General features: G+C 39.5%; 1 protein-coding gene across 5 annotated transcripts in view; it reads left to right on the forward strand.

Annotated features, from left to right (window-relative positions):
* The first annotated feature begins 10,011 nt into the window (after positions 1–10,011).
* Znf638 (zinc finger protein 638) overlaps positions 10,012–14,800 on the forward strand; it is a 78,638-nt gene continuing 73,849 nt past the window's right edge. For 4 of the 5 annotated variants that reach the window (XM_013035787.1, XM_013035791.1, XM_013035789.1 and 1 more), the window contains exon 1: positions 10,034–10,122. The gene's annotated coding sequence lies outside the window, so the exon portion shown is untranslated. Of the gene's footprint in view, positions 10,123–14,800 lie in introns of all 5 variants that reach the window. The other variant, XM_013035788.1, reaches the window with a different exon arrangement.

Below are 14,800 nucleotides of genomic sequence, written 5' to 3' on the forward strand. Positions count from 1 at the left end.
GGCTTTTTTCTTTTTGCTTATGTGGTGCTGAGGAATCAAACCCAGGGCCTCATGCATGCAAGGCAAGTGCTGTACCACTGAGCCACCTTTCCAGTCCTGTTTTATTGGTTTATAGTTTCTTTGTTCAATTTTGGTAGCTCAAATACATCCAGAAACTTACCCATTCCTCCTACATTTTCCAGTGCATTTGAATATACATTATCAGAGTTTCATCATAACTCTGGATTTCATTGATATTTTGGGAGATACCTCTTTTTCTCATCCCTAATTTTATTCATTTGGGTCATTCCTTTACTTGTTTTGGTCAGATTGGCTAGCGGGTTTATCTTATTTATCTTTTTATTGAATCAACTTTTTTTTTTCTTTCTATGTGCTAAGTTTGGGTTGTCTGGTTCTTGCTTATTAGGATTTTTGCACTATTTGAGATTTCTTTCTCTTTTCTAAATGTAGGTGCTTCTCATGGCCAAAAACTTACCTCTTATTATTACCTTTGTTGTATCCAAAGGTTCTGGTAGATTGGACTTTCATTTTCATTAGATTCTAGAAAAATTTTTATTTCCCTCCTCATTTCTTCAATGACACTCTTATCATTCAGCAGTGTGTTGGCTGATGGCTCATGCCTATAATCCTAGCTACTCAGGAGGCTGAGATCTGAGGATCACAGATCCAGCTCAGGCAGGAAAGTCCATGTGAGACTCTTATCTCCAATAAACCGCTAGAAAACCAGAAGTGGTGCTTTGGCTTAAGCCGTAGAGTGCTTGCCTTGAGCTGAAGAGCTGAGGGACAGCGCTCAGGCCCAGAGTTCAAGCCCCACAACCGACAAAAAGAAAGCCTGAACTGGAGGTGTGGCTCAATGGTAAAGTGTTAGTCTTGAGCAAAAAAGATCAGGGACATCATCTAGGCTCTGATTTCGAGTTTTAGGATCAGCATGGAGGGGAGCATGGGTAGCTCATGCCTGTAATCTTAGCTATTAAGGAGGCTGAGATCTGAGGATCACAGTTCCAAGCTAGTCTGGGCAGTTAAGTCCAGGAGACTCTTACCTCCAATAAACTACCAGAAAACCGGAAGTGGCTCTGTGGCTCAAGTGGTAGAGCGCTAACCTTGAGCTAAAGAGCTGAGGGACAGTGCCCAGGCCCAAGAGTTCAAGCCCCATGACTGACAAAAACAAAAACAAAAACAAAAAAAGGAGGGGGGTGAGGTGGTATGAAAAAGTGGACTGTGATAGGTACAAAAGTTCTGATTAATGACATATGAAGGAAGAAAGACAAAAGAATACGTGAAGGATAAACAGATGAAAAAAATGACCTGTTAAAATTACTAAACGTATAGGTGATGAAGAAGGATTGTGGATGGGGGAAGAGAGGAAGAACGTGTAAGTGAGGAAGCTATTTAATTTATAGATAGAAAGAAAGGGGAAGAGCAGTTAGAAAGATCAGGTTTAAGGCTGAATGTTGAAAAATGGAGTTAGACTGTAAGGAAAAGGGAGGAAAAAAAACTAAAGATGAAGCAAAAAAGAAGGAACAGAAATACTCAAATCAAATGTACAAGACTAACAGAAAATCAATTAATAAAAAATTAAAACATATTGGTTGGTACTAGTAGCCCTTCTTAGGAGTCTGAGATCTGTAAGATTACAGTTTGAAGGCAACTCGGGCATAAAGGTTCATAGGATTTAATCTCCAAAACAACTAGTATAAAGTATGCCTCAAGTGGTAAGAATGACAGCCAAGCAAGCTTGAGGCCCTGATACTGGCAAAAAATTAATATACAAAATGAAAATATGGAAGGAATAATGAAGATAGTGAAATCAAACAAACAAGGAGAGAGAGGGGAACAAGAGAGAAAAAGTCAAAGTTCCAAGTTCTGTCCAGCAGGTGGCACTCCCTATAATGGCAAGTCGATAGTGGGGGAAAAGGGCTTAAAGCTCTGTGTAGGATTCTGGATTTTAGTCTCTTAATCACCCTTCTCCATCTTACTCACTTTTCACTTGACATGTGGCTTTCCTTGAGTTTCTTGAAAACTTGGTTTGTACTAATCAGCCATTCCTTTCCTGGGCTACATTTACTGGTCTTCTCCCAGTTTTACTGCTTAGGTCCTATGTTACTGTGGCAGTTCAGAGATGTAGATGATACTGGAAGGGGTGTTCAATCACACATCAGTGATCTGATTTCAAAACCTACTACAAAGGTACATTAATGGGGAAAATCAACATGATATTGACATAAAGACATAAATACCAATGGAATAAAGCAGAGAACTAAAAAAATAATAAAAATGAGGGAGAACTAGAAAAAAATAAATCTTTACATATGTGGTCAAATGGTTTTCAATAAGAATGGAAACCTCACTCAATGGGAAATATGTAGTCTTTTTAGTGAATGATGTTGAGAGAATTGGATCCATATGCATCCATGAAGTTGGAGCTTTACCTTAAACCATACATAAACAGAAACTTAATTCAAAATAGATAAAAGATCTAGACAAAAGAACTAAATGTATAAAACTCAGATTATTAGTGTATAGAAAAAGCACAATTTTTGTGTGATGATTCTTTCATTCTGCAACTTTGTTGAATTTGTTTTTTAGTTCAGATAGGTGTGTGTGTGTGTGTGTGTGTGTGTGTGTATCTTTAGAAATTTCTGCATATCTTGAAGTTTGTAAATAGAGATAATTTTATTTCTTCCTTTCTAGTTTAGATGACTTTTACTGCTTTTCTTCTTTCTTTTCTTTTTTTGTGCTAATCCTGGGGCATGAACTCAGGGCCTGGGCACTATCCCTCAAGGCTAGTGCTCTACCATGTAAGCCATAGCTCTACTTCCATTGTTTTTGCTGGTTGGAGAAAAGAGTCTCAGATTTCCTACCTACACTGGCTTTAAACTGTGATCCTCAGATCTTAGCTTCTCCTAATTCTCAGCTAGGATTTCATGTATGAGCCACTGATATCTGGTGACTTTTATTTCATTTTCTTGCCTAGTTGCTCCGTAGTTAGTTATAGTGAGTTCCTGCTTCTCTAAATAGCAAAAGTAGACATTCTTGTCTGGCTGATTGTCGTGCAAAAGCTTTCAACCATTCACTTTGGTATGATGCTACCTGTGAGATTTTCATATGAGACTTGTATTATTTTGAGGCACTTTCTATTTCTCATTTTTGAGTAGTTTTGTTCTGTAAGGTGATGAAATTTTTCAAGCATATTTTTGATCAATTGAGATAATGCTATGTTTTTCCTCTGATTTATCTGGTGAAGCTAGTATTTGTGTGAAACCAATGCTAGACAAAGAATACAAAAAATATAGAGCTAAATTTAGACCAATCTCCTTCAGAAATAGATACAAAACATTTCTCAGCAAAATATTAGCCAATAGAATTTAGCAATTTTTAAAGCCAAATCCACTTGGTTATTCCATGACCAAGTGTAATTGTTCCTGAGGATTCAAGGTTAATTTAATATTTGAAAATTATGCCTTGTTCTGAATTGTATACCATGTTCATAAGGTAAAGAATAATCACATTGTTATATTAGAAAATGAAGTTGGTGGAAATTTAACACTTATCACAAAAAATCAGAAAATAAGGAGAAAATACTTTCTAACTTGACATCTATAAAAAGCTTACAGCTAACACCTTATTGTAAAGTATTGGATAATTTTCATATGAAATCACAAACAAGAAAAGTGTTAGAAATCATAGTCTGTGCAATAAGATACAGAAAGAGAATGAAAGGCATATAAATCAGAAAGGAAAAATAAACATGAGCCTGTATGTAGAAGAATAATTGCTTTTGTAGAAAATTTCAAGAATCTATAATAGAACAATAAATTATAGTATATTCGAACAGGAGAATATTTCATACAAATCAATATAAACAATAAAAATGTAATCCTCGAGATGAATTTTGCAAACATGTTGAGTAAAAGAAGCTACATATGAGAATACATGCTGCATAATTATATTTGAATGAAGCTAAAAGTAGGGATACTAAGTTAAATTGTTAAGAAATACAAGATTACATGGTAAAACTGTTAGTGTGAAGCAAGTCAGGATATTGGGCCTTTCAGTAGAAGGTGGGGATATTATTGACAAGGATCATATTGTAAAGTTTAATTTCTTGACCTATAAGGCAATTGTATAGGTATTTCCTTTGTCATGATTTATTAAGATATACATTTTTGTGTCTTTTTTATGTTTATCCATTTTCTCAAAGGTCTTTTCCTTCTTTCCATTTTTCCTTCCATCCATCAAGATTTATCCCTACTGAAGGACTATTAAAATAACAGTAAAAAGAATTCATTGCTCACCGGAAATGCTACAATAGAATCATCTTACAAACTATTGAAAACTGTCAAGCTGTTCTTTACTATATACCTAGTCATTTAAAAATGTACATCTCAGCTGGGTGCTGGTGGCTCATGCCTGTAATCCTAGCTATAACTCAGGAGGTTGAGATCTGAGGATTGTGATTGGAAGTCAGCCCAGGTAGGAAAGTCCATGAGATTCTTATCTCCAATTAACCACCAGAAAATTGGAAGTGGCACTGTAGCTCTAAGTGGTAGAGTGCTAGCCTTGAGCAAAAGAGCTCAGGGAGAGCACCCAGGCCCTGATTTCAAGCCCCAGGACTGGCAAAATAAATAAATAATCAAATCCCATATATATATATATATATATATATATAAAATAGATATTTTATTATTTGGTTTAAATCCACAAAGACTAGTAAAGTCTAGAATATCTCCTAAAAAAAGATACCTTATAATTGTTTAAAAGAATTAGGTATAAATTTCTATATTTACTATAGATTTACTTCTTGCTTTACTATAGATTTATTTCTATATTTACAATAGATTTCTATATTTGCTACTGTATAAGTATAGCAAAGAATCCTTATTGTCAAAACAAGGTACATATCAATGTTTTAGAAAAGAGAGAGCAAAAAGTTCAATGGATTTAATCATATATCCATCCAAGTTACTTAAGATCAACCAACCATATAGTGGAATGAGGAGCAATATATACTATTTAACAGGGACAGGGGATGGCCATTGTGCTTTTTTCCCATCTTCTATGTAGTCCATCCTAAAACAGTATATTGAAATAGTGTGTGAATAATTTTAAGGGTTTTACTGACCATATATAAAGAAGAGTTATGCATGATTCAGGAGGCTGACAAATGAACCATAGTGGCTTTATTAACAATTGTTCAGGATAATTTGAGAGAAACATACACATTGAAGGATCTTTTGTATCTGTGCCCCTCAACCATTTAATGCCACTATTTTCTGAATTATCAACTGAAGAACTAACTGCTCCTTTACATCTTCGAGCATAATTTGGTGGACATGTTTAGAAGCATATTACCTTTGGTGGTGAATATTAGGGACAAGTAGTGAATGAAATGATATCACTGAAACCTCCTCTTGTAAACTAATGTATGCTAATACAAATAATAAAATTAAAAAGAAATATTGCATCATCAAGAATTCTGAGGAATTAGACGAAAGGAGAACATGGTCTTTAGTTGATTGCACACAAATGTGTACATTGCATCTGAATAACGAATTTAAGGAAATTTTCAAGAACTGTTTTAGCCAAAAGCAAGAGAGAGAAGCAGGTAAAATGATTACATTTAAGGAAGTGCCATTGTGGCTCAAAGTGGTAGAGCTTAGGCCTTGAGCAAAAATACAGCACTCAGGCTTTGAGTTCAAGCCCCACAGCTAACGACAACAACAAAAAAAGGTTACATTTAAGTTCTGTTTGGAATTTAAGTTGGGCTCTCAGTTGTCTAAGTAGACATGTACTTGAGGGACGCATCAATTTCAGTGCTTCAGTGCTGGCCTAGAACTTGCTCTTGCCCTGTCCCTGTCCCCCAGCCCCAGACTGCTGCTGCTTCTTCCTTCCCCCCAAAAAGGAGAGGGGAAACACCATTAAGAGAGGTGACGAACCCTAGGAAAATGGGACATGACTAATTTAAGAATTCTGGTTTGATATAATGTATTTCTGTATTAAACAACCCAGATAAATTTAACATAAAGAACTGTATTAAGACTGTTATACCTGAAAAGTCATACAAGCTTCCCTTTAGAAAGAACTTGTTGAGACATCTTTCATTAGAAAGGTTTTAGGATCAGCCAGGTGCTGGTGGTTCATGCCTGTAATCCTAGCTACTCAGAAGGCTGAGATCTGAGGATTGTGGTTTGAAGCTCATCTGGGCAGTAAAGTCCTTGAGACTCATATCTGCAATTAACCACCAGAAAACTGGAAGTGGCAATGTAGTTCAAAGTGGTAGAGGCATGCAAAAGAGCTCAGGGAAAAGAGCTTATTAGCACCCGAGCCTGGAGTTTAAGCCCTACAATGGAGGGAGAAAGGGAAGAAGGGAAGAAGGGAAGGAGGGAGGAGAGAGGGGAAAGGGAGGGAGAGAGGAGAGAGAAAGAGAGAGAGGAGAGGGAGGGAAGGAGGAGAAAGGAGAGAGAGAGATAAGGAAGGAAGGAAAAGAAAAAAGAAAAGAAAAGGAAAAAGGTTTTAGGGAGCTGGACATGCTGGTACATATCTGTACTTACAGCACTTGGAAGGCAAAGGCAGGAAGTTTGTGAGTTTGAGATCAGCTTGGGAAGGTGGCTCAGTGGTAGAGCACTTGCCTTGCATGCTTGAGGCCCTGGGTTCGATTCTTCAACACCACATTAAGAAAAAAGCCGGAAGTGGCGCTGTGGCTCAAGTGGTAGAATGCTAGCCTTGAGCTGAAGAGCTGAGGGACAGCACCCAGGCCCAGAGTTCAGGCCCCACGACCGGACCCAAAAAAAAAAAAAAGAAAAAAAAAAAGAAAGAAACCCAAAGCCGAGAGGTGCTGTCTCAAAAATCAAAACAACAAAAATGTTTTGACCATTGTCATGTCATATCAGTTATTGTTGAGCACTTGAATGATAGCCTGGACTTCATCCAATTCTGGTCACTATGCTTTACAGATGATGTAGATAAGCTTAGGAGCTTATAGAGGGTGGCCAAAACTATCAAAAACAAGGAAAACATCAGCCCTAAAATTGGTTTCAGCACTTTTCTAGAGCCCAGCCCAAATTAAAAGTATTCAATAGCAGTACTATAAAAGACCACAAGATGGTGACAGAACACTAATATACCTTTTTAAAAAACCATTTGGAAGAGATTAGAGATAAACCCTTAATGAAAAGGAGAAAAAGAAAGTTCAAGAGGGTATTTCATGCTCATGCCTATAATCCTAGCTACTCAGGAGGCTGAGATTAAGGATGTCAGTTCAAAGCCAGCCTGGGCAGGAAAGGTTATGAGACTTATCTCCAATAAACCACTCAGAAAACCAGAAGTGGTGCTGTGGCTCAAGTAGTAGAGTATCAGCCTTGAGCTGAAGAGCTCAGGGACAGTGCCTACTAAAGAGTTTAGAGAATTTATGGAGAAATCCTAGCTACTCAGGAGGCTGAGACTGAGGATCTCAGTTCAAAGCCAATAAACAACCAGAAAACTGGAAGTGGCCCTGTGGCTCAAGTAGTAGAGCACCTTGAAGAGCTCAAGGACAGCGCCCAGGCCCAGAGTTCAAGCCCCACAACCTACAAAAAAAAAAAAAAAGTGGAACATCTTCAGTGTTTCACAACAGGTTGGTAGTGCATTTATACTATGAATGTTATTCAAGCAGCTAAAAGAGAGGGTCAATATGGTTTACTTTTTGAAATAGCAATAATCAGAAAATAGGCTCATGTGTACATAGGGGTAAAGAATGTTTCCGGTTTCATGTGTTTGTATGTTTTATCCCATTCCAGACATGAAATGATGGTGGTGTGAGGGTATACAATAAAGACTCAAACATTAGATGCTTTTCAATAATATAAGAATTCAAAATAGCATCCCAACTAGTAGAACTACTCACATCAGGCAGGCACACACAACAACAGTATGGGACTAGAGCCATGGCTATCAGCTCACTGGCACTCATTGAAGGGCACCCATTGGTGCAGCAGTAAGGGAACCTACGCAGGAGAAGACTCTTGGAGCTAGAGGAGAGGTAGGAGAAGCTTTGGAGTCTTGAAGCTTGGATTTGAGCTCTTCTGCTGAAGCTTTTAAAGTCCCTCCAAGCCAACTTAGGAGTTTGTTTACTAGCTTATCTAAGCTACTTTAAGGATCTGCTTAGCTTGATCGATTATCAAAGCCACCAAATAGCCACCTTGGTGTTGGCTCTTTAGAATGACCAAGCCACACCTGAACACCTTAGCGTTTGCTCATTAGCTATGTGTTAAGTCTTTACCATGGATCCTGAGGGAAGTCTACGAATTCTTTTGGAAGTCTGTGGGGTGAGGCCATCTGGTCCTTGAAGAAGTGAGTGAAGTGTGTGTGATGGGTGGAAGTCAGCAAGCCCTCTGGGCTTGTTGATTGAGAGTGTGTCCCACGTTTGCTGATAACCAATTTGCACTATACCCTTGACCGGCTTGTTGGCTGTGAGCAAGTTATGTTTTCATGAGTATAAAATAAGGCATGAAAGAAAACTCATCAAAATTTTACTTTTGGTTGTTTGGAGTTCAAGGAGAGCTTATTGGCCTTTTCTTTGTTGCTTTGGCTTGTTGCCATAAGCAGGAATTTTGGTTTGAAGTGAAAATACACTTTCTTTTCCTCCCTCCCTCCCCTCTTCCCCTTCTCTTATCCCCTCCCTCCCTTCCTTACTCCCCTCCCTTCCTCCCTTTCTTCCCTCTCTCTCTCCCCTCCCTCTCTCCCTCCCTTCTTCCTTCCTTCCTTCCTCCCTTTCTCTTTCTCTCTTTCCAGCAATAGATAATCATCCCTCACTATATCTCCGTTCACTTACTGCTACTTCATGGATTTTCACTTATCCCATGGGTCTCTGGAAAGTAACAACCCCCATAGGTGAGGGATCACTATGTATTAAAACAAAACACCCTTCAATACAGTGAAGCTGCAATAAATGAACAGGGATATAGCAAGAGAACGGACTGTAATTCTAGCTGCTCAGAAGGCTGAGATCTGAGGATTGATGTTCAAAGCCATTTGTGGCAAGAAAGTTACAAGACTCTATCTCCTGTTAAGCACCCCACAAAAATGCCAAAAGTGGAGCTGTGGCTTTAGTGGTTGAGGGCTAGACTTGAACACAAAAGCTCAGGGACAGCTTCAGGCCTTGAGTTAAAGCCCCAGGACTAGCACACTAGTAGTTTAGCTTTTCTTGCACTTATTTTAATGTGAATGTAGTTGGCATACATAAACTGATGTAGGAGTCTCCAGCTGGGTGGTGTGAATTATATGAGATCTGGGAGGCAGGGACTGTGAGTTTGTCTGTTAAGTGTAGTGCTATAATAGAGTCACTTTGAGAAAATAAAGCACTGACGAAAAAACATTTTTTTTCATTAACCTTGCATGCTCAACAGTACTCTACCAATTGAAGTACATCCCAGACCTGATTTTTCTGACCTTCGGAGTGGCCATAATCTACATCACATCATTGCTATAGGGGTTGGGGGTGAGGGAGTACAAAGCAAGTGTTTAAGGGCTCACCCTCACGCCTCCTCCCCTGCCCTGTACTGGGCCTGGGGTTTGAACTCAGGGTGTGGTCTAGGCGCTGTCGTGAGCTTTTTTTTTGTTGTTGTTCAAGGCTAGCACAGTTAAAAACTGCTATGCTCAGATCTCAGCCGCTTCAGTATCAAAGATTACAGGCCTGAGCCACTCGTGCCCTGTAAGGCCTTTTAACATAAAACAAAACCTTTTCTATACCAAACACTTTCACTGCCATGCAAGTATTGCTCATGTTGCTGTTATTGAAGGGAATAGGATCAGGGAAGACTGCAGAGAGGTGATGATTTCGAGCCTGATTTGGCTGGGCCCAGCACAAGCTTGTGATTTGGTTTAGGTCTACTGCAGGCCACTGGGCCCGCTCCGGCACGCGGACGCCCCCTTCCGGAAGCAGGCTGCTTTAGCTCTTTCCCGTGCCCCGGGCGAGCGCGGAGCCGACTGTACGCAGGCGCCGAGATCAGACGAAGGCTCGCTGGGCTGGAGAGGCGCGCATGCGTATAGCTCTGTGTAGGCGGTAGCTTCTTCGGCACGCGACTGGAGACGAGTGCTAAAACTGTGGGGCGCGAATGAGATACCGCTGTTAGTCGGTAGGCATAGGTAGGACCGCTGCATCGTGGGGAGCAGAGGGCCGAAAAGCCGGGGCCCGAGGTGTGGGGGTCCCCAGCCGATCCCGGGAGGTCCCCACTATTGTATTTGTGTCGCAGCGGCGGCGCACAAGATGGCGGCGGCGGCGGGCAGCGGGCGAGGGCGGGAGGAGCTGGGGACCCCCGCGGTGGGAAGGGTAGCGGGGCGGCCCGCTCTGCTGTTCTGGGCCGTGCCGCCCTGAGGGCTGGTCGGGGCGCTCGCGTCGGGAGCTGACACCTTGGGTCGGGAGGAGCCTCTGACGCCGCTGCACCGGGCTGGGGAGAGAGAGGAGCCCCGGCACGGCAGCCCCTTCCCCACCGGCGCGGGGCCCGCGGAGGCTGCAGGGCCTGTCAGCCCCGGAAGGAGGGCTGGGAGGGAGCGGCCGGGCCCTCAGGCCCCGAGGGGCGGCGGAGTTGGGGCCCAGCCCTTTGGCCCGCGACGTGGTGTCCGAAGCCTGGAGAGAAGAGCTTGTTTGTGTTTGGGCCGGGGAGTTCGGGGTGAGAGAACGTTGTGGTTCTGCTGCCTGGCGGGCCCGTGTTCCCGTGCCTACCTGCTGCGGGTAGGGGAGCGGCGGGGAACGTCACCTCTGGCGTGGGGCGGCCTCGGACTTTTCTTAGCGGAGTCCCCAATGCGGAACCTCAGTAGTTTGTTTGTGTGATTCTCAGCTTGGGGCCGCGTCCTGAGAGATAACTCCTAGTGTATAAAACCGCGTACTCGATTCCGTGACATTTGAAACAGATCTTTTGTTGTTTTGAACTAACCGCAGAGGGGGCTGCGGAGCGTGGCTTACATTTTGACAGAATTCGTTAATTGAGCTAGACCGTGAGGAGGGCCTTAAAACTATTTTTCTTAATCTTAAAAATGTTCTCTTAGACGAAAATTGAGGGCTGGGGATGGGAGAAGAAATACTCGTAATGGGGAGGAGTTCTGAAAAAAAAAATCACGCAACTTTTCCTTGGATCCACTGGCTCGTGTTGATTCAGATTCTTTTCCTAATCACTTTTTGGAGTTGTGTATCTGAAATTTCGCTTTTCATGTTACAAAGGGCTAAGTTATTTTTCGAGGATGTTGTGTGTACTGATTAAGATTCACATTTTAAAATAACTTGGAAAAGAATCCACACACACAAACATGAATTTTAGGAGTTTACATAGAAAAATAAACTTGTATAATCACGTTGCTTCAAAATTGCTTTAAGTAATTTTTAATTATTAGGCATTCTAAATTTAGCGAGCTTATGCCTTTTAATACAAAATTTGACAGCATTTCTCGTGTATTTCACATTCATGTTTTTGCAAACTCGTTTTGAAAATGTGTATTGCCTTATATATTGGTTGCATTTAAGTTTTACGTATTTGTGTTTTGTATGGGATGTGTACAGTACAGCAGTAGTGTCCTGAAATTCTCGTCCGTCATCACTTTATGGCTTTTTAGTACTTTTAAGGTGATCTCTGAAAATTTTGTTTTTATGTGGTGAAGAAAATGAGACACAGATGATTTAGTGGAAAATAGAATAGGCTCTGGAATTAGATCTGGATTTGAATTCCTGTTTTCTTTGTACTATATTTGTGACACTTTGGGTAAGTTATTGTAGTCTTTCTGATCTTTTGTCTTGTTCTCTGTAAAGTATTGATAATACAACTTGCGTGAATTTTTTTTGTGAATATTGAAACTGTGTGGGAAGTTTCTGTTCACTGGCACATAGCAGGTTCTAAGCAATTTTTAGCTATTAATTCATTTTAAACTTTACAATGATTAGGTAGCATCTTCTCATGAAAAAGTATGGCCTTGGATAGCTTAAAGCTGGGTGTTGATGGCTCACACTTAAATCCTAGCCACTCGGAAGGCTGAGAGCTGAAGATCACAGTTTGAAGCCAGCCTGGGCAGGAAAGTGACATGTAACTACCAAAAAGCTGGAAATAGAGCTGTGGCTCAAGTGGTAGAGTGCTTGCCCTGAGCAGAAAAAGGTCAGGGACAGCACCCAGGTCCTGAGTTCAAGCTCCAAAACCAGAAGACACACACAGCCTTAAATGTACATTAATAGAATTTTTGAAAGATCATCTTTCTTTCATTATTTTTCTGCTTCTATAAACTTTATACTTCTTTTTGCATTTATCAAATATAATACTGTATTTACATGGTTATGTTAGCCTTTAAATATAAGTGGTAGTGGTATGCATTACTGATGAATTCAGTAAACAGTTACTAAAGTCAGGTCTCTAAATTATGCTCTTTCTACTGTGCCTTAATGTATATTGATATTACTTGAACAAATCTGTTCAAATTTTTAACAGAATGCTTTACATACTAAGAAAAAGTGCATCCAGTATGTGTTCCCAGTAATACAGGTCTGTTTTTGCAAGGTAACCGTACTAATAAATGTCATTTGGAGATCCTCTGAATTGAAAGCATATTTGTCCCAAGTAATTAATTTCTTGCTAATAAATCCTTATTTGTATCCAACTTGTTTATTAGATTTTTCGATGCTTTATTGTGTAATTTGTGATTGAAAAAGAAAGGAAAATAATAAGAAAAATGAGAATAATGGAAAGAAAGAGTAATGAGAAGGCGAGGCATAGAAATAAAATCCATGGGTGTAATAATAATGAAGGTCAAGAATAATAGGTTTGGGATTGAAAAGAACGGTCAGGGAATAGATGACAGATAGCTTTAAAGTACATTTATTTTCTTGGTGCTTGTGGTTATGTCTATTTTGAATTTTTTTAAACTCCTTAAAAACCAAATTCTAATTGTTACTCTATACCTGTATTTTATACCTTTTTCTGTCTTATTTCCACATTTTTCATTTTATTAAACTTTCATCTAGCTTTCTTGTCTATATTGAGTGAAAGTTGTCAACTTTCCTCTTTTGAATTTTTCATTATTTAAAAAAGAGGTTTTTGTTTTTTGACTTTTTTTCCTTTAGATTTTTTTTTTTTTTAAAACAGTCCTGAAGCTGGGAGCTGTTGGCTCCTGCCTGTAATCCTAGCTACTCAAGAGGCTCCAAGCCAGTTGTGGCTGGAAAGTCATGGAGACTCTTATCTCCAATAAATCTCACAGAAAAAAGCCTGAAGTCACTCTGTGGCTCAAGTGATAGAGTGCTAGCTTGGAGCAAAAAGAAACTCAGGGACAGGCCCTGAGTTCAAGCTCTAAGACAGGCATTAAAAAACAAACAAAACCCAACCAAAACAGGGTCTTGCTTTGTAGTTCAGGCTGGCCTCAAACTTGAAATCTTCCCAAGTACTGGGTTTAGGTGTGTGTGGCTTAATTTTTTTTTTTAATGGAAGATCTAAAATACATTACAATTCTATAACAATTGACCCACATACTTAACCACTCAGTTTCACTTATTAGAAACATGTCAGTCTTAATTTTGTCTTATCTCTTCCCTCCACCCTATTTTTAAGTAGATGGCATCTTAGTTGTATTAATACATAGCTCAAAATTTTCTCAAATATTTAGGAAAAAACAATTTTGTAAAAATGGTCATAAATAACTGTTAATGACCAGTAATGGCTAATAATTCTTAATATCAAATATGCACAGTAGTAAAATTCTTGCAGTTGTATCTCATATACTACACATGTGTATATATGTATATATGTAAAATTTGCTGGAGTCAATATCCAAGTAAGATGTATAATTGGAGCAAATTTTTAAGTTGTTTGCCGTTCAGTTGTTTGACATATCTCTCAAGTCTTTATAAGCTCCCTGCCTACATTTTCTTATTTATTGTGAAAACACTTGCATTTTATACATTAAATAAAATGTAAATAATGCTTTGCTTCATCAGCATCTGAATCATTGAATTTTGATATGACTTTAAAGTGTTTTCAGTAGTTGTTCTCAGTTTGGCACTACTGAAAAAATGGTGAAAGTAGTGAACTGATTTCTATTTCTAATATATTGTAAATTTAAAAATTACTCATATCTTAATAAAAGGAGCAAATACCTACCTGCTTCTTAAGTAAAACATTTTATCTTCTTACCTTACATTTTAAGCACCTGTTATAAGTTCTAATGACATTCTGAGTGAGTACTGTTTTTATATTCATTTTCAAATGATGAAATGTGCTTGTGTTGATCTGTTTGCTTAGGGTCACACAGTAAGCAGCAGAACTAGAATTGAAACACTGAATATAGGGTCAGAGTTAAACATTTTGCTATATTACCTCTACAGTTGAGTTACTTAAATGTTAAATTTTGCTTATGGGAGTAAACCAGTTTTGCATGAAATCATTCACTGGCACCCCTCCTAACAGGGTGGATATGTTCAAATCAGTGGAAATTTCCCCAAAGATTATATTATGGGTTTCGTAATGGGGATGACTAATCTTAAGTAGTTAGAGATGGTACATGATGTAGAAAAGTAAGGGCCAAATCCAAAAATGTGTTTGGGGCTGATGCTGTTTATTATATTGCCAAGTTTTCTGTCTTTTGTTACACTTGTTTAAATATCTTTCACTTAGTACGCAATTAAGTTCTTGTCTAGTGTTTTATTTTGGGGGGGGGTCTGGTTGTGGGGCCTGAACTCTGGGCCTGGGCGCTGTCCCTCAACTCTTCAGCTCAAGGCTAGCACTCTACCACTTGAGCCACAGCGCCACTTCCGGCTTTTTTCTTTTTGCTTATGTGGTTCTGAGGAATTGAACCC

Source organism: Dipodomys ordii, unplaced genomic scaffold (genome assembly GCF_000151885.1).
Source record: "Dipodomys ordii isolate 6190 unplaced genomic scaffold, Dord_2.0 Scaffold220, whole genome shotgun sequence".
NCBI lineage: Eukaryota > Metazoa > Chordata > Mammalia > Rodentia > Heteromyidae > Dipodomys > Dipodomys ordii.